Source organism: Geotrypetes seraphini, chromosome 10, assembly GCF_902459505.1.
Source record: "Geotrypetes seraphini chromosome 10, aGeoSer1.1, whole genome shotgun sequence".
Lineage (NCBI taxonomy): Eukaryota > Metazoa > Chordata > Amphibia > Gymnophiona > Dermophiidae > Geotrypetes > Geotrypetes seraphini.
The window spans coordinates 66639584-66660771 of NC_047093.1; positions in this window are offsets into that span (position 1 = coordinate 66639584).

A 21188-nucleotide genomic window follows, 5' to 3' on the forward strand; every position below is an offset into this window, starting at 1 on the left:
CTCAGGGGAGCAACACAGCCAGTTCCCAGGGTCAGGTCAGAGAGATGTACCTACCAATATTCAGTCAGTAGAACGAATCATCCGAGTTGCCATTATGGCCTATGAGGAAAGGTGCTTTTATATATGAGCACTTTAGATTGTGAGTATGCTTCTGGAACAAATTATGCTCGCAAACCAAGGTACCACAATTGGTTAGGGCTTGAAGTGAATGAAGCAGGAGAGCCCTTTGATCACAAATTTGAATTTTGGCAGGGAAGTCCAATGGCCACAAATTTGAATTTTGACAGGAAAATGAATTGGTCTCTTCTTCCCATAGAATAGAGAATTCTCTGGTGAGTTCTCCCAGTGAAGCTGGGTTATATGTTCTCATGATTCTAGCCCTGGAAGCCTAAGAGAACATATAACCAATCTTTACAGGGAGAAGATCTTTAAACTCACTGACCAACTGATTTTCCTGCCAAAATTCAAACTGGTGATCAGACTTTTCTGCCTCATTTATCTCATGCCCCAACCAGTCAGGTTTGAGGACCCACTATACAGTAGAATCTCAGTTAATCAGAACTTAATAAACTGGTACTCTCACTCAACTGGAAAAAAAATTGCTGGGGGTGGGGCAAAAGTCCCCTGAAGCACCAGTAGCAGCGGCCCTGAGCCACAAATCCCCTCCCTCCCTTCCTCATGCCCCGAAGCTGTAGAAGCGGCGGCATGCCTGAGCCGCAAATACCCCCTCTCTCCCACCCTGAAGCACCAGCATGGCAACGGGCCTGAAAAGCAAACATCCCCATCCTCCCTCAAGCCCCGAAGCAGCAGAAGTTGGTGGTCCTGAGCTGCAAACCCTCCTCCTTCTCTCCAGTCCCAAAGCAGCATAAGCAGGTGGTAGTCCTGAGCCATGAACCCCCACCTACCTTCCTCCCTCCCTCTTTTCCTTACCCTAAGCATCAGCTGGTCAGCGGGAGACAACGCTCAAAACAGGCTACTCTCAGTCAGACCCGGTAGGGCCTTTCCTCTGATGCGTCACTTCTGTGAGCAGCCTATTTTGAGCGCTGCCTCCTGCTGACTGGCTGCCACTTTGGGAAAGGAAGAGAGGGAGGGAGGGAGGTGGGGGTTCATGGCTCAGGATTCTGTCTGTTTCTGCTGCTTTGGGACTGGATGGACGGATGAAAGGGGTGGGGTTCATGGCTCAGGGCGGGAGGGAATTGAGATCTGGCTCTTTGTTCAGTAACTCTTGCGCAACCAGAAAACCGGTAATCAGACATCCACCAATCCCCATGGGTGCGGGATAATTGAGATTCAGCTCTATATAAAGACAAACTGCAGACCTCACAGCATACCCTGAAGAAAGCTACAGCATGATGGCTGGAAAAATGGTTCTACCTGACCAGATATAGCGAGACCTGGAAAACTGCAACAAGCATGATGACAGCCGCAGAAGCCTAAGAGAACACTAATGAGCTCCTTGTAATGCATTGCATGGGATTCTCGGTAACTGCTGACTTTTGTGCATCAGAGGCTGAGCTGCCTTGCAAGTAAGACTGGCTACAACAAATCTCAGTTTGTGGTCCATCTGGCCTAATCAAAGTGGCCTTTGCCTCTAGAATAGAGCATCTCAATTTAAAAAACAGCTGAGATTTGTGTTTACCCTATGAAGCCATGGGTATAATAATGCAACCCCATTTTCCCCCCTCCCCGCCCATCCAAAACAAATAAACTGGCATAGGAAAAGTAATCTGCATTGTATAGCATGTATGACCCTGGCAATCCTATTGAGCTGACTGAAAGGACAACATCAATCTTTTATCTGCCATCATCCACTGTTACCATGTGACCAAGTATTAAATATGTATTGCCAGATCATCTCTCTTAGAATATACTAAGCATATGTTTATAATGTACTAGCTGATGCCCCGGCGTTGCACGGGTATTTAATTATAGCAATAACACTGTAAATGGATTCAAATAAAGATACTTTATAGTGGTGAATGAAATTATTTTTTTACAGCTTAATAAAAAGTACAATATTCAAATTATAATGTGAAATATTTGGCAAAATGAATACAATACAACTAACGCAAAACGTGATTATAAACAACATTTTTAGTTTCACCTCCTGGAGCAAGAACATATAAATTCTTGGGTGAACCAACCCTTGAGCAAGCAACATAGAGTTGTGGGCCGCGAGACCCCCAGAACATATCACCCCAGGTAGTGAGAGATCTGCATACCAAGTTTTGTTCAAATCGGTCAAGCCGTTTTTGAATTACTGTGAGAATGGCAGCTTTTTACATTTTTTCCATTGACATGAATGGGTGAAATCTGATTTTCTGTTTGTAGCTCCGCCCACGTGTGCAGGTGGGCCGCGAGACCCCCAGAACATATCACCCCAGGTAGTGAGGGATCTGCATACCAAGTTTCATTCAAATCGGTCAAGCCGTTTTTGAATTACAGGGAGAAAGACAGCTTTTTACATTTTTTCCATTGACATGAATGGGTGAAATCTGATTTTCTGTTTGTAGCTCCGCCCACGTGTGCAGGTGGGCCGCGAGACCCCCAGAACATATCACCCCAGGTAGTGAGGGACCTGCATACCAAGTTTCGTTCAAATCGGTCAAGCCGTTTTTGAATTACTGTGAGAATGGCAGCTTTTTACATTTTTTCCATTGACATGAATGGGTGAAATCTGATTTTCTGTTTGTAGCTCCGCCCACGTGTGCAGGTGGGCCGCGAGACCCCCAGAACATATCATCCCAGGTAGTGAGGGATCTGAATACCAAGTTTCATTCAAATCGGTCAAGTCGTTTTTGCGTGATCGCGGCACATACACACATACATACCTCCAATTTTATATATATAGATTCTCTAATCATGTAAAATGCATTGATATCTTGTTTGAACAAGATATATGGCATAAATCCTGCTTACTGCCTAATTATCTTTCCCTATGACTAAGAGGTCTTTGAAGAAATAATACAGTTTCCATTTTTGGAACAAATGTGATGGGCACTTTAGAAACTCAGAAATGCATAATTGTATGACAGGAATATGCTATCAGCAATTTCTTCTTGGCTGGAAGTGGGCAACAAACAGTAAAGCTTGCTAAGTACATATCCATGATAAGAGATGAAACAAACAACAGATGCAGAGATGAAAGCTTATGTGTGTGGCAGGAACAGATATGGATTGACAGCTGTGGCCAACATAGCCTTTTCTGTGCCAGAAAATGAGATTTGGTTGATAAATATTTTCATTTGGAAAAAAAAAAAATCCCCACAATTCTGAATCTTTTGGTGACAAGGTAAAAATGACTATTTAGAGGGCAGTTTTGAAGATCTCAACCATATTTCACTCAGTCTGCCCAGCCCCATCATCACCTGTTTTCCCAGCAGGAAAAAGTACACATGTTGTGGCCAGCATACAAGGGGCGCTCAATAATTTATCTACCTCAGTAAGAAAGAAAAGAGTTTTTTTTTTTTAATTGTTTTATTTTTCTGTAGCTCCATACACTTCATCCACTGATAGCTCCATACACTTCATCCACTTTTCCTGCAATGACTTTAACCCCTTTGAAAAGAATTCTTCTGTTTGACCTTCAAACCAGGATGTCACAGCTTCCTTGACGTCTTCATCACTTGAAAATCGTTCTCCACTGAGAGATTTCTTAAATACTCAGAATTAAGAAAATAATCTGAGGGAGCAAGGTCAGGACTGTAGGATGGATGGGTCAGCTGCTGAAACCCACATTCTTGGATGGCAGCCTGTGATTGTTGTGACATGTGCACCGGCACATTGTCATGAAGAAGCAGCATGTCTGCTGAGTTTTCTTCATCTGTTCTCCTTGATTGGCTCTCGCGAAGTGATCATTGTATTATGATTGTCTTATGTGGCATGAACTGCAGAAGCAAAAGTCCATCGTCCCAGAACAGATCTTTTGTCTTGAACTTTTTTGGGGTGGGAAATGGAGAACTTCCACTGCATTGACTCCATTTTGGACTCAGGCTCTCTGCGATAGACCCAAGTCTCATCTCCAGTCACCAAATGATGAAAAATTAACTTGATCTCACAGAGCATCTCCAGGTTCTCATGACAGCACTGGAGCCTCGTGGCCTTCTGACATGGCTTCAGCATTCTTAGAACCCATCTTGCACTAACCTTGGACATGCCCAACTTTTCATGAATTATTTTCTGAACTGTACCTGCTGAAATGCCAATTTCTTCAGCTATTTAGGAAACCGTAATATGTCAGTCTGACAAAATTAAATCCTTGACTTTCTTGCACATTTCTGTAGAAGTTGCTTCCACAGGCCGTCCAGTGTGAGGGTCATCTTCAGTGGACTCTCTACCTCACTTAAAATGCTTGCTCCAAAATTTTACTTTATAGGATGATGGGGCAGATTCACCATAAACTGCAGTCATGCATTCATGGATCTCCTTTGGCTTTTTCCTTCTTTTGTGAGAAATCTAGCAGTTTCTTTTTTGATTTGCATGAGGACTGTACTGACATCCTGTCTCCTGGAATATTTAACTTGCATTGAGTCACATCTGTGTATGAGAAACCTTGAGACATGTACAACATGAACAGATTTGTTTCAACACGCTTGCTACTTTCTTTCATACTCTAGATCAGGAGTAGGGAACTTCAGTCCTCGAGAGCCGTATTCCAGTCGGGTTTTCAGGATTTCTCCAATGAATATGCATTGAAAGCAGTACATGCAAATAGATCTCATGCATATTCATTGGGGAAATCCTGAAAACACGACTGGAATACGGCTCTCGAGGAACGGAGTTCCCTATCCCTGCTCTAGATAAATTACCAAATGTTCCTCATAACTAGTTCTTACAATTCCTGTAGCCTATGGATGCCTTATCTGTTACTTTGATCAAAAAACAAAACTCGCAAAACAGATTTATGTCTCTACAGCAATTCTGATATCATATATCTCCGTGCCTCCAGTTATCTCAACCGACTGTCCAGCACTCCCCCATAGATCTTATACACTTGAATCGAGATCCTCAGAAAACACCACCAGAGACTCAACACTTCATTACCTCAGGTCTTATGTGTTATCTCTTCCATGGATGAATAATCTTTAATATACTTAAATTAATATTTAGATGAGTGCTTTATAGCATTATAAAGTGAAATCAAGACTATCACTTATCTTTTAACGCTGTGGTCCTGCCACTAGAGTGTCTCACCGACATGTTTCGCTAAATAGCTTTTTCATGATGACCCTAGCACATTTAAGTTCGCCCCTCTCCTGACCAATTTTCATTTATAGGCTAATACATACCATACATACATTTCCCTCTGAAAGGTTGCTGCAGTAACCACCCACAGCTGAGAGAGAGAGCAACATAATTATCCAGCTTGGCAACCAGCCAGAAAACCATTCACACGTTTGTTTGAAACAAATACTCCACTGCTTTACGGTAAGACTAAAACTTCAGTTTTCAAGGAGAGGTCCTAAACTCTCTTAAAAAAAAAAAATATATATATATATATATAGTTTAACTGGAAGCTCAAAAACTGTAGGCAGAAAATAAAACTTCTGTGTTTCACTACATTTCCATGGCTATAGGACACGACTCAGCTCCTACCCAGCTTTCTTGAGTGTCCATGGCTTCCCCAAGATCCTGCTTCCAAAGCTCAGAAGGAGGACTCAGCTTCTCTGCTTCAATCATCTGCCAATCTGTATCCCCAGCTGGTATGGTAGAGAGGAACTTATCCTCCCCTGCCGGTTGTCTCTCTCTTGGCTGCTTCTCCATGTGCCTCCTTCCTCTGCCTGTTCTGAGGAGACTCATTTTATCCTGTGGAGAGCCACTCCCCCTCAGACTGGGTGGGGGAAGGGTTTTCCACACACTAGCCTGCTCCCTATGATTACAGGCAGGATTCTTTCTAGCCCTAGTTCTCAAAGGCACAGACTGCTCAAAAGGTAGCAAACTTCTAACAGTGGCAGGGACAGGTTTGCACTGGGTACAGCTTTCCAGCCTATCCTTTTCCTACCATGCCTCCTCTGACTCCATCTTGCTATCTGAGCAGTAGTCAGCTAGCTCTGTCAATTGGCATGCCACCTGATCAGCTCTCTTACACCTAGGCTCAGTGTGTTTTCTCTTTATTTTTGTGACAAAACCCGGGATGGATTCAGGTTTGTTAAAGGCAAGACCAGAAACGGACTTGGGTTTGTCACATTGGATCACTAAATAAAATACCTGAAGTTCACTTTGGAAAGGTCACAAATCTGCCTAAATCCCATTCAGAGAAACATGTATCAAATCTATCTGATGCCCAAACAAACCTTAAAGGATGACTTACATGGTTGCCTAAATACCATCCACAGACTTCACATCTATCAGACTAACGTCTTTCTGAAGACCAAACCACATCTATCTAAAACACAAACAATGCTCAAACAGCTATTCCTTCTAGGAGCTAATTTTACAATTGCTATGCAGCTTCCTGTGTAGCACACAGATTAAACTTCCGCCCTCTACATTGATGTTCCCAGTTCAACTCCCAGTCAGTGCATGTCAATAAAACTAAAATATTTTAAATATCCTTTTAAAGATAGCATAGTATATTAGTTTTTTTATTTTTATTATGTTAAGGCTTACAATCTTGAAATAGTGAAGAAAAGAAATATAGGGCTCCGATACGGCACAGCAAGAACGCCTATGCGGCAGCCATAACAATGCCTACACGGAAGAATATAATAAAAGCTGATTTGGTATTATTTTATAGCTCATTCTGTAGCACAGCAGTTAGAATAATGATTAGCGTGTAATGCTGGTGTACTTCAGCTCACACAATACTCATTTTAATAAATATTACAAGCTATAAACCAATCCAATCTAATTTTCATCTCAAATAGCACAACATTAGCAATACTAGAAACAATACATTACAAAAGTTGAGTTTGCAATTGATATAAACAGCAGTATTTGACTCCATGTCACATTTATTCAACCATACTTAAGGTTCACACTGATGTTCCCAGTTAAACTCCCAGTCAGTACCTCTCACTGAAAGAAAAATATTATAAATATCCTTTTGAAGATGGCATACTGTGGTACTTTTTTTGTTTTTATTATGTTAAAGCTTACAATCGTGAAATAATGAAGAAAAAATCAGAGAAAAACACATTTTTACATATAACTAAATACATTGCAGGGATGTCGATCCGGTGCCTAGAATAGAAAAAATTGGATCACGTCTATTATTGGGGACGCCCATATGACGCCTATATGCGCCTAAATATAAAAGACACCTAAAGCATGCCTAAAGATAGGCACACTTTGCAGAATCGGGGCCTTCATATGCAGAAGTCTTAGGGCTCCTTTTACTAAGCTGTGATAGAGTTTTTAGCGTGTGCAGCATTGCCGTGCATGCTAAACCCATGCTACGCAGCTAGAACTAATGCCAGCTCAATGCTGGCGTTAGCGTCTAGCGAATGCATCAATTTTGCGCGCGCTAAGCGTGCGATAAAACCACTATCACAGCTTAGTAAAAGGAGTCCTTAGTCTGTAACAATTCTTTAATATACAAGGGTAACATCCTCAAAGAACTTTTAGGATATAGATCTAGGCCGAGCAATATGTGAAACAATTATTAAAAAATTAAAAAAAAAAAAACCAAAGCACCATAAAAGAATCCTTCCACAATGCTAGAAAAGAACCCTTTTTAAAAAGTATCCTTGCTTCGATTGGAAGCCAATATAGTATCCGGTAGAACATTGTCACATGATCAAATTTTTTCAAGTTAAAAATTAGTCGAACTGCTATGTTCTGAATAAACTGTAATCTATTAATGTTCCCTTTAAGAGAGGCTAAATAAATAATATTACACTAGTCTAAAAGACTCAGAATCAGTGATTGCACAAGAAGTATAAATGCTGAAAAATTAAAATAGGATCTAAGGGGTTCATAAAAAAAAAAAAAAAGTCTAAAAAGTGTCCTAAATGGCTACTTGGACGATCAAAAAGCCTGATAGTCCAAGTACCCATAACCAAAGCTGGTTTTTAGACGTATCTAAAAACAGCTTAGGCCTTTCCCCTGCCTCCAAAACGCACAGAGAGAAAAGAGGTATGTTTAGAGGAGGGGAAAGGGCGGGAGGTGGGCCGACCTACAACTAGGCGTACAACAGGTATAACCAAAACCGTAGGCAGGTTACCTAGTTGGCACTTAGATCTTTTTGACTTAGACGAAGTTGAACCAGGTCTAAGTGCTGAAAAAGGGGCCGCTGAGCTGATTGTGGCTGCTGCAATCAGCTCAGTGGCCCCAGCAACCTGCCTACCCCTCCACCGCAAGTATCGCGGCAGGAGAAATGCCTCATTTCCCCTATCACGATGCCATCACTCCTCTACCAAAACTGCCGCAACCCACGGCAGGAGAGATGCCCTATCTCTCCTGCCACGGGTCGCGGCAGTTCGGGTAGAGGAGTGATGGCATCGCAGTAGGGGAGATGAGGCAACTCTCCTGCCACGATGCATCACCTCCACACACACACACAACATCGGGGCAAGAGGGAGCCCAAGCCCTCTTGCCTCGTGGCAGCCGCGGCACCCCTGACGATATCGGGGCAAGAGAGAGCCCAAGCCCTCTTGCCCTGCGGCAGCCGCAGCATCCCCAACAATATCGGGGCAAGAGGGAGCCCAAGCCCTCTTGCCCCGGCGATCGTGCCCCCCCCCAACTCAATATGGCCAAGAGGGAGCCCAAGCCCTCCTGGCCCCGGCGACCCCCCTCCGACAGGAACGGGCCAGGAGGGAGCCCAAGCCCTCCTGGCCCTGGCGACCCCCCCCAGACTGGATTGGGCAAGGAGAGAGCCCAAGCCCTCCTGGCCCCGGCGACCACCTACCCCCCACCCCCCACTACAATATGGATAGGCGGGATCCCAGGCCCTCCTGCCCTTGACACAACCCTCCTCCCCCCCAATGACCGCCCCCCCAGAACCCCCGATCGGCCACCCCCCGCCAACCAGCAACCCCCCCAGCCGACCCCATGACCCCCCCACCCCCCTTCCCCACACCTTTCACGTTGGCCAGACGGACGGGTGCCAAGCCTGCCCGTCCGGCAGGCCAGCCGGGTCCAGAATGGGGCTGGATTGGCCCAGGCGAGAGAAACCCCGCCCACAGTTTGTGACCCTTTTGTGACCCGATTTCCCTCTGACCCAATTCACTAACCTCATTGCCGATCACCTCCGAACTGATTCGAGAAACGGCATGCAAAGTAGGAAGGGCCATGATTCACTAACAAAAAGCAGACACACCGACTGGGCTGGCCAATCCAAAAACAAATTACTGCTCAGGACCAGTCGCTTGTGTAAAAACCATGCTCTCTGCCCCAATCTCGTGCTCCTGTAAGTCCCGATCTCCTGCTCTGGCCACCCTGCTCTTGCCCCGAATCTCTTCTGCCTGCCATCCCGATTCGCCGCCCTGCTCTCGCCCCGAATCTCTCCTGCTGCCCCGACTCTCCTGTCCTTCCCCGCACTGCGAGCCTGTGGTTTTAACCCATGGTTTTAAAGCGGGTTAAAACCATGGCTTGCAAAAAAGTAAAACAAAAAAAGAGATTTTGTGCTGCTCTGCCAGACACAGAGGGCCAGCGCATGTGCAGACCATCTATAGATGGTCTGCGCATGCATCGGGACCGCTAGAGAGCGATCCTGGCATTCAGTTGGGGACGTGATTCTGTTCGCCCTCATTTACATGAGGGTGATTCATGAATCAGCCTCCCCCCGGACACGGATCGGATCGTTCACGTGAATCTAGCCCTTTTTTTTCTGAATTAAGTTTCAACTTATCTCTCATCCATAATTCCACAATCTTCAATATTGTTGTTAAAATTTGCAAAGTATCTGTTGATAGTGAAGTAATAGGCACAACAATGGTTATATCAGCATAACTGTAGAATGTAATTCTAAAGGAAGCTAATCTGCTTCCAAGGGAAGATAAATAAAGATTTTAAAGGGCCGTGGAAAGTGGTGAACCCTGAGGGGACCCCACATGGATTTTTCCATTTCTGAGAGTAACAATCATTGAAACGTACCCGATATGTTCGATAATTCAAAAAGCCACTAAACCATTTTAAAACTTGTCCAGAAACACCAATTGAATGAATTCCACACACTGCAAATCCTGATTGTAAAGCACTATTGACTGGTAACCCTTTGTACTATTATTGCAACCCTATGAGTATTAACTGTAACCCTATGTAAGGTAATACCGTAACACTGTGAATGTTAACCTGTAACCCACTCTGAGCTCTCTGGGGAGGACAGGATATAAATCTCAATAAATTTTCTACTGCTGATTCCAAAATTGGCACCAGTTTCCTCCTATCAGCTTTAATTTTTGAGATACAGAACATGTATCGCTCTTCACTCTGCTCGGATATTTTAATGTAGTGTTTAAATCAGGATATTTTAATGTAGTGTTTAAATTCATATCTTTTAAGCATGAAGGAAACATATTAAAAATTAAAAGAATAGGGTACTGAAAGGAAAGGATAGGTTTTTTGTCTCTGTCTATGAAAGGACACATTTTAATGGATAAGTTTTCTGTCTCTGTCCATGCTGGAAGTAATCATATGTAGAATGTTGGGTGTTTACTCTCTTAATGGTTTGGGAAGAGGTCATTTAATTTATGTTAACGAAGTTAACTCTCAGACAATGAAGGCTCGACCCCCCACTACTATGTACCGGTTGAGATAGATAAAGGAAGCTTTTTACACCCTTTAGCTTTAAACAATGAAGTACATATCCTGCTCCTTTTTGATTACTTCTTTGAAGCCTATGTATCCTGTCACTAGATATGGTCTGTACTTACGTCATCTGCTAATACCACTGAAGATATATAAATGAATGCAGACTGATAATAAAACAGGCAAAATCTCTTTAGAATACTGTCTACGTATCTTTCTTTCTATGGGGAATTGCCTCCAGATGACAGAGTGTTTTGCAGGGCAGTTTCGGGACCAAGAAACGGATCTTGTTCGTTTCAGGTACAACATGAAAATTTACATATTTCATACCAAAAGCACAAGTTTATGATACAAACTTTCCAGTCATTTGATACACAAGAAGCTCCTTTTGTAAGACTTCCAATAGTGGGATCTGCCAGAACAATCCCGCATGAGATTCCAATAGTCTGCCATCAAATGTGCATCCCATCTTCCTTGATATCTGGCTTCCATTGTTTTTATGTCTTGGTGAAATCTTTCACCTTGCTCTTCGCTTAAGTCACCAAGGTTCTCTGAAAAGTGATCTAAGTGACTGTGCAGATAATGGACTTTAACACTCACGTTGAAATGAAAGAGCATATCCTCTATTAATTGTGTGTAGTTGTCTGTCTTCTTGTTGCAAAGAAAGTTTTTCACAACACAAACAAATGAAGACCAGGCACATGATTCGATTTCATTCATTGATGCTATGAAATGTGGGTCATTTATAAGTTGTCTGATCTGTGGACCATTGAAAATTCCTGCCTTCAGTTTTTCCATGGTAAGTCCAGGTAACATATGCGCTATATATTCAATGCACGAACCGTCTTTATTCAGAACCTTTACAAATTGTTTCATCAGGCCTAGCTTTATATGTAGTGGTGGCCGTATGATTCTATCTCGTGCTACCAAAGGTTCATTGATTACATTTTGTCCTCCAACCACCATATATTCCCTCGGAGACCAATTTCTTTTCCCCCCCAATGTTCACGTTTGGCTCTACTATCCCAAAGGCATAAAAAGCAGGGATACTAAGAAACTAGAAACCATATCTAAGAAACTAGAGCTGATGCAGTCTATCCAATGCAATTTTCTGAATCAGCACACCAAATAACCCCAGGAACAGGTCAAAAAAACCAAGGCACCAATAATTTTTTGTTGTTGTTGGCCTGTGTTATCGTAGCTAAATCTGTTTATTATCATCACTCAGGGCTTCCAATTTCAATTTTTAACTGATGAACACTGATAAAATACTTATGCAAAAATTTAAAAAAAAAATTAAAATAGGTGTTTACTGGGCCTCTTCTCCCTTAAAATTACTGAAATTAATCAAAAACTCAATAAAATCAGCCTCTGGCTTCGGCATAATAAACTTTCACTGAACATTCTTGAAACTACTAGTGTCCTTTTCTCGCCCTCTCCAGATGAACATTTATGTCTACCCATCTCGCACAACGAGTGGTGGACGCTTGGAACGCTCTCCCTGAGGAGGTCGTGATGGAGACCAGCATTCTGGGATTCAAGAGCAAGTTGGATGCACACCTTCTTGCAAATCACATTGGGGGATACGAGTAAACAAGGTTTCTCAGCAGGGAACACCTGGCTTGGCCTCCGCAGGTGCGGGTCGCCGGACTGGATGGACCTAGAGTCTGATCCGGAGAAGCCATTTCTTATGTTCTTATGTATCGACTCCTCTCCAATTCAAACGGATAGTAAAGTTAAACTTCTCGGAATCATTCTAGACAAGGACCTCACCTTTCATCAACAAGTAAATGCAGTTATGCAGAAATGTTTTCATAAGCTTAGGCTCATCCGTTCTATTTCTTCTTTTCTTGATCCCTCCTCAATTAATATCCTGATTCACCCCCTAGTAATTTCAACTATAGATTACTGCAGGGGTGTCCAATGTCGGTCCTCGAGGGCCGCAATCCAGTCGGGTTTTCAGGATTTCCCCAATGAATATGCATTGAAAGCAGTGCATGCACATAGATCTCATGCATATTCATTGGGGAAATCCTGAAAACCCGACTGGATTGCGGCCCTCGAGGACCGACATTGGACACCCCTGGATTACTGTAATGCCCTTTATCAAGGTATAACCCAGAAAGAAATCTGTCGTCTACAACTATTGCAAACACTGCTGTTAAATTAATCTATCATGCAAAAAAATTTGACCATGTTACCCCTCTCCCCCGCAAAGCACATTGGCTACCTATTACTCATCATCTCTCCTATATAATACTCCTCCTCACTTTTAAAACAAAAAACTCTAGATAAAATTGTAGGTAAATTTTTGATCACTTATTCATTATCTAGGACCCTCCGATCAAATAATCAAAATTTACTCTCCATACTATCAATACGGGAACTATTGTACGATACTACTCGCAAATCCATCTTTTCAGTTACTGCCCCCCCTCTCTGTGGAATGACCTCCCATTAGACGTTCAATTAAAGAACTCGCTTGAAAAATTTAAAGCCAAACTTAAAACTTTCCTCTTTAAAGATGCCTTTATTCTTTAGTATTAGCTTCAGCCTCTTAATTCCTTGATTAAGCTTTGAAACATCTAATACTTCTTTTGAAATGATTCCCCTCCTAATGTTTTTGCCACTCCCCATTTACTGTCCTTTTTTATTAATTTTACTTTGATATATTTTGAACAATCTTTCCCTCCCCTACTTTCCTTCCGTCTCATGTACGTTAATCAGAATTCGTCTAATATTTGATAAAATATTGCTTTTATTTACTGTTCCGCCACTAATTTCTGTCAAGTGGGATGATCAGAGATACTCAGAAAAACACACAGACAATATAAAGCATAAACAATAACACTTTAATATATATATATAAGAATAAATTATCATCACCGTATCTCACGTAAACCCTCCCTTCACCATTCGGAATCCCTCAATGGATAGGCGAGTAGGACACAGGAGTCTGCCCCGTTAGACCTGACGTCTTGGATAGCCGGCTAGGATTCTGGATTCTAGGAGCAGAATTCCGTCCTTATAAGCTGCTGAGTTAAACAGCTGGTCCTGCAGTAACAGCGTCCTTTGATTCAGGCACACCCCAGGTCGGTCCCTTTGAAGTTGTTTGGGCAACATTCAGGTCAAAGAGGTCAAAATGTCAGATAAACAGACTTGTGGATTCATATCGGTAGCATGCTGAATTTCAATTACCCCCCTGGCCAGTTCCTTTGTTTGGATAACATTCAGGTCCCATCTGGCGTTAATGAGGTGTTGCAGGGACTAACAAACGGCTGGTCTTGCTCTTTTGTTCTCTGTTTTGGTAACACCCAGGTCTGACCTTACTGATGTTATTTGAGTGGTACGCAAGCAACTGAATTTAGGGAAAGGCTGTTGGGTTCTTAGTAAAGCATTTGATGTTGTCAAGGTAACACTAAAGTTCAGGAGTTCAGGTAAGCAGACTTGAGTAGACATATAATATTCTGAGTAATATGCATGTTGGGGTATAACATTCCACTCCTGGATATTCAAGTTTGCTTCTCCAAATTTAGAAGTCCTCCGAATTAAGGGAGAGAGTGTCCGACAATTAAGAAAGGTTAAAAGATAGTTAAACAAATTTATAGAGTACAAAATGAAGAAACTCCTTTTCACTGCAGTGGTAGTTTCAATATGATTTACCACAGAATGCAAGTTATTATTTCAAAATTCAGTTGCTCACTGCAACACATTAACATTCTGTAAACATACTGAAAAGGGAGCTTGACTAGCAGGAATCACAAGTTCAACAGTATCATTAACGACATATAACATTAACTGATCATATCGTAGCATTAGTTCATAATTATGTACAGTATTTGTCACCCATTCACCTTCCCTTCTAAATACATCTGCTACTCTGGAGTCAAAATATGCTTCTTTGCCAGCCAGTATTTCAGAAACAATAGTATCTATTCTACTTTTAAGCAAAGGTAAAATGGGAAAATTAATTTTCCCTTCATAATTTATTTCCTTATGTGCTAAACCTGGTGTTCTTGCATTCCCTAATATTTCTTGCTAATTAGGCCTTTCACTTGAAAGTATCACGTATTGGGAATCATGAAAATTAATAATCTTATTAATATTATATTTGTGCTCTTACTCATGGCATACAGTTAGGGTAGCTTCATATTCACCATCGATCACCGCAGTTATCTGGTATCCCGTTTTTCTTAGCATCTTTGGTTAGGGTCTGGCTATGCTCCGGTTTCAATAGGCTTGCTATGCCACTCACATGCCTTCTTCAGGCACCACCTCCAGAGACCAGCCCTAATGTGAAGTGGCAGGATATGGGCTCACTTCTATTCCCCAGTTGGTGCCACATAACAGCCTCATGGCACGGCACTGTATGTCTGGTTGCGTCTTCATCTTCTCGGTCTGGTGAAATTTTCTCTTAACCCAGCATGTTAGCCAAATCATCAGAATGAGAGAGCAGAGCTGACCAATTTTATCACAAAAGGATGAAAGTCTATATGGAATAACATTTCCCAGTACGTGATTTTTCAAGGAAAATATTTCCTCATGACTTTTTAACTTCAATGCTTTAGTTACATTAAACCCCCCTATTGGTAAAAGAGAGTATAAGAGAAAAAGGAGAAAAACCACTTTATGTACAGAAGGTGATAACATGTAACACAATACTTGTGTGTAAAGTAGTATTTGGGTGAGATGAGAGAAGCAACACTAATGCACTTAAAGGTATTCTGTAGGACATTCAGAAAATACATCTTTTTATGTTCTGGACATAATTATTATGTCATTTAAGAGAGACCATACACACGTACAGAATGTGATAATATTTGACACAATACTTGTGTGTAAGGTAGTATTTGTGTGAGATAAGAGAAACAACACTAATGTACTTAAAGGTATTCTGTAGGACATTCAGAAAATATACCTTTTTATAGTCTGGACATAATTATTATGTCATTTAAGAGAGACCATACACATGTACAGAATGTGATAACAAAAAAACTTATGTCAGAGATGTGCACTGCACTGTTTATACCTGGTAAGTTAAATAAAGAGAGACTATTTTTTTTATATATTTTATTTAGCAAATATCAAATACCAATGAACACCATTTTACCAGGTATAAAGCTTTCTAATTATTTCTCTTCAGATATCTTTTTATAATATAACCCCTAACTAAATTATCATTGGGCTGTATAGAAACATAGAAACATAGTAAGATGACGGCAGAAAAGGGCCAAGGCCCATCAAGTCTGCCCACTCTATAGACCCTTTGCCCTGACCCACGTAGGGATCCCACATGGGCGTCCCCTTTATTCCCAAAATCTGGCACGCTGATGGTCTCTATTACCTGTGAGCCATAGCATAAAATCATTGTGAGCATGGTTTTCATAAGATACTTTCTGGTATGTGGGGGAATCTTTTTTGGAAAGGGATATGGTACCATTTGGACTAATTGAAGGGGTGAAATAAACTCTGGAAATGGCCAATGTGCAATGTTGGGGTACCCCATAAGCTAGAACAGACAACACATAACAGAAACAGACAAACACAGAGCTCCGGCATGCTTTCTTCCATCAGTAATGATTCAGGGTTGAATTTAATCTGTAAATAAGCACACTATTAATCAAAAGAGTCACAAACAAATGTGGTATCCATTGGATTCCCACTATCAGGTCACAGTGCTGGACGTATTTTAAATGTGGCACAGTGAAATTGGTTCTCCTGACCATGTCTGGATACTAAGCTTCTAAAAGAAAGAGAGAGATAGAAACTTAAGTTAATTGCTCTATATTGTTTTACTGGTCTTCTTTTCTATTTTCTTCCATTTCAAAGCTCTGTCACACAATCGTAAGAGAATGCACGCAGGGAATTTTTAATCTATAAAATATACAAGAGTGGTTTACATGCATGTACAGTGGTTCACAATATTAGTGTTTTAGGTAAAAGACACATTTGCAAAATTACTTGGAGTGCAACTTCCTTATACTATCTAACAAAACTTCATACATTATAAAGGTCACTTAGCAATATTTCTACAGTTTAGCTTTCTCTATCACCTCTCGGCATCCTTTTGCCCATTTTCTGCTTTAATCTTGTGATAGAAAGTGGGACTATGTAAGTATTTTTGTGGTAGTCTGGTATATGTATATTGCCTACCTTGCCAAGTGAATGCAAATTGTTCTGGACATTGCTCCACTCTAGGGATAGTAAAAATGCATTGGTTCATGTTTCCATCGGAAAGCTGTCATGTTAACTCTTTTTGGATATCTGGCAAGGAATCCCATAGATTAATCCCAAATTGGTAATTGTCCAATTTTAAAATTTGAAAAATTTTTTCTTCCTGCTTGTATAATTTTCCCCTCAATCCTGATATTTATATTCCTACACCCCAGCGTCCACTACAGCTTGTACCTGTTGCTCCCCAGGTTACTACTAAATATTTATCTCTACCTGCGGACACTGTTCTAATTTGGTCCAGGCACACACTGAGGCTCGGCATTCACATTATTGATTCTCCCAACACTTCCACCCTTTTAAATCAGGATAAAGAATGGAAGCAGTTTCCTCAGGGGGAGCCGTTGGCACCCTCTCTCCTTTGTTTACGTGTGCTTGAGGCATAGATTTCTTTCCCAGTCCTCTACTTTTATACTTTCCCCATAATGTCCTTGTATTTTTTCCATCTATTTCTTCCCTCTTTACACCATTTTTTATTAATGCCAAAAACATATTCCTCCGAGACACCCGCTTAGCCCTGTTTGAATTGGATTGTCCTGTTCTCTTTTTATCAAAAGTATTTTGAGGTCCCCAGTCCCCCCGATCTCCTAACTGTCGGACCGCTTCTAAGGCTTCCAAAATAGTCCTGTCTATTTGATTGATTAACAAAGTTATCATTACCTGTTTGTATGCCGGTGCAGCATACTTAATAATTTTATTTCTTATGGACTCAGTAAAAGGTAATGACATATATGTGTCAGCGTGACCTATTACTAAGGCTGCTTTCATAGACTCCTCCTTAATTCTCATTTGAGCATCTTTTAATGTATACCAAATCTTATCATTTGAGGGCCAGTCAGATTCAAGTGGATATCGCCTCGTGACACCCCTACTAATTATCTCTAATAAAGACCATTGGGCATTTTTTGCAGGATAAGGATCCTTCCGCTTCCTCACAGGCTCTGCTTCTAAACTTTCTGCCTGTTCTCCTTTAACACATATATCCTCCTCACTGTTATTAGAATTTGAATCCCAAATATTCCCATCCCGTTTGTTTGGATACCAATCATTCGGCAGATGATAAATTAAGATTTTAACTTTTCTGTAACTCACTTTCCGCCTCCGTTTTTTGTATTTATATCGTGCATAACGCACGGCCTTATCTATTAACAACTTATTCTGACATTGCAGCATTCCAAAGGCATGCAGTTGATTACACCTATTCTTTTCCAGCTCTCCTGATTTCAATTGTAATTCCTGTTTAGCTTCATGCAAATTCCTCCAGTCTGACAAAATCATCCTTCCTTGTCTAGGAATTACTTCTTGCTCTTCTCCTTTTGAGATTTTCACCTTTTGTAAGGAGGCACATAATTCATGTGGATCCCTACTTCCAAAAGTACAGGATTCACACAATCCTGCTTCTACAGACCACTCAGTGGTCATTAATTTTCCCATAATTTCATTCCCATTTGGAATGGAGGGATTGGGAGCCTGCTCCTCAACCCCTTGTTGCCTAGTTAGTTTTTCTGACATCATTAGATCAACCCTACTTCTGGTACCAATTTGTTCCGCCACTAATTTCTGTCAAGTGGGATGATCAGAGATACTCAGAAAAACACACAGACAATATAAAGCATAAACAATAACACTTTAATATATATATATAAGAATAAATTATCATCACCGTATCTCACGTAAACCCTCCCTTCACCATTCGGAATCCCTCAATGGATAGGCGAGTAGGACACAGGAGTCTGCCCCGTTAGACCTGACGTCTTGGATAGCCGGCTAGGATTCTGGATTCTAGGAGCAGAATTCCGTCCTTATAAGCTGCTGAGTTAAACAGCTGGTCCTGCAGTAACAGCGTCCTTTGATTCAGGCACACCCCAGGTCGGTCCCTTTGAAGTTGTTTGGGCAACATTCAGGTCAAAGAGGTCAAAATGTCAGATAAACAGACTTGTGGATTCATATCGGTAGCATGCTGAATTTCAATTACCCCCCTGGCCAGTTCCTTTGTTTGGATAACATTCAGGTCCCATCTGGCGTTAATGAGGTGTTGCAGGGACTAACAAACGGCTGGTCTTGCTCTTTTGTTCTCTGTTTTGGTAACACCCAGGTCTGACCTTACTGATGTTATTTGAGTGGTACGCAAGCAACTGAATTTAGGGAAAGGCTGTTGGGTTCTTAGTAAAGCATTTGATGTTGTCAAGGTAACACTAAAGTTCAGGAGTTCAGGTAAGCAGACTTGAGTAGACATATAATATTCTGAGTAATATGCATGTTGGGGTATAACATTTACCTATTTTATTTGTCCCTTACAATCTTTTTATATTGTACACCGTCTAGACACTTGTTTTGATAGACGGTATATCAAAAATAAAGAAACTTGAAACTGAGAGGGGACATGATCAAAACATTAAAAATACTGGAACACTCTTCCGGAGTCTGTTATGGGGGAAAACACCCTCCAGGGATTCAAAACAAAGTTGTTCAAGTTCCTGCTAAACTGGAACGTACGCAGGTGAGGCTGGACTCATTTAGAGCACTGGTCTTAGACCTGGGGGCCGCCGCGTGAGTGGACTGCTGGGCACAATGGACCACTGGTCTGACCCAGCAGCGGCAATTCTTATGTTCCCCTAGTGCTCTCTCACCCCTCCCCTCTCATATGCTATACTCAGGGGTCTTTTACTAAGGCGTGCTAGCTGATTTAGCGCCAGCTACATATTATCGTGCGCTAAATGCTAACATGCCTATTATATTCTATGGATGCGTTAGTGTGCCTTAGTAAAAGACCCCCTCAGTTTTTGTGCCTTGTCTGCACTGACTACTTTTACTAAAGGCCCTTTTACTAAGCTACATGATATGCTCAGGCGTCCAGTGGTAAGTTCCCAATCGGCATGCACCACCAATTTGCTGAAATGTATTTTTTATTTGATCATGGAAGAGTTGTGTCAGGGGATAGAGTGGGCATTTCTGCATTAATCAGCGCATCCACATTACCGTGTGCTGAATTGCACAGGATTACCATAGGAGCTCTTACAACTTACAAAACAGATGTTGGTAAACACCCCTGCAATAATTTTTTTCTTTTTTTAAATGGCCATGTTGAATACATTTTTTTTTTTTTTTCAAAATCTTTATTCCTTTTTTCATATACATCAAGTGTACAATAAATATAGCTCATCATATTACATTATCACTTGAAATTTCAAAACAAAATATTTCAACATAAATTTTTCCCCACCCCCATTCATATCTATACATATATGTTATACTTCCTATGTGTATTATTCAATTAAAATATGCAAATATTTATGCAAATATTTATTTACATTATTATATCCCCCCCCTCCCATTGAAAATCAGCCATTTTCCAGTTGCGATACAAATGGCCTTAGTGCATGAGAAAACCTCACATAAGGGCACTAAGGACGATTTTTATCACAGCTTGTTAAAAGGCCCCCTAAGTGACACAAACGTATGTATTTGCTTACACTAGAAAAGGAACCTAGCAGTAATACCTATAGAGCAAAAACACCACTAAAACACTGATTTTTGTGCCCTCCCAAAAAACCCCTAATTAACTGGAAAATAAACACTTAGGGCTCCTTTTACGAAGCCGCGTTAGTGGTTTAACGCGTGAAATAGCGCACGCTAAACTGCTGGACGTGCTAGCCGCTGCCGCCTCCTCTTGTGTAGTTTTTCAGCTAGCGCGGGGGTTAGCGCGTGATTAAAAGTCACGCGCGCTAAAGCCGCTTACGTGGCTTCGTAAAAGGAGCCCTTAAACTGTCAATTTATAAATACCCAAGAAAAGAAGTCCTGTTCAGATCAAATATTGCCTTCAATACAAAAACTGGCAACTATGCTATACCGGTTGTCCCTCTGCTCAGCTTTCCACATCTTGACCTTGTTTTTTTTTTTTTTTTTTTACAGCACTGCAGCAGAGTGCGCTCTGGCTTTTGCTAGCATGTCATAGTTTGTTTGCCACCAGAACCTCCTCGTACATGACTAGCAAATTCTGTTTTCCTTTATACATATTGATTCATAGCTACTGCAAGTTCATTTTGATATAGGTTTAAAGGCTTAACTGTAAGAAATGAAATTTACAAATGTGAAGGGCCAGTCTATAATTGGATGTCTGCATTTATTGTCCCTTTGCTTGCGCAAAATTCCAGAATTCTAGAACTTGAGTGCTTAAGTGTACACTTACCCACAAATGTGTTAGCAGTGCACCTACGCACACTAGCAGGCAGAGCTCTGGGTTTCTGGCCCAGAAATATCTAAGCAAA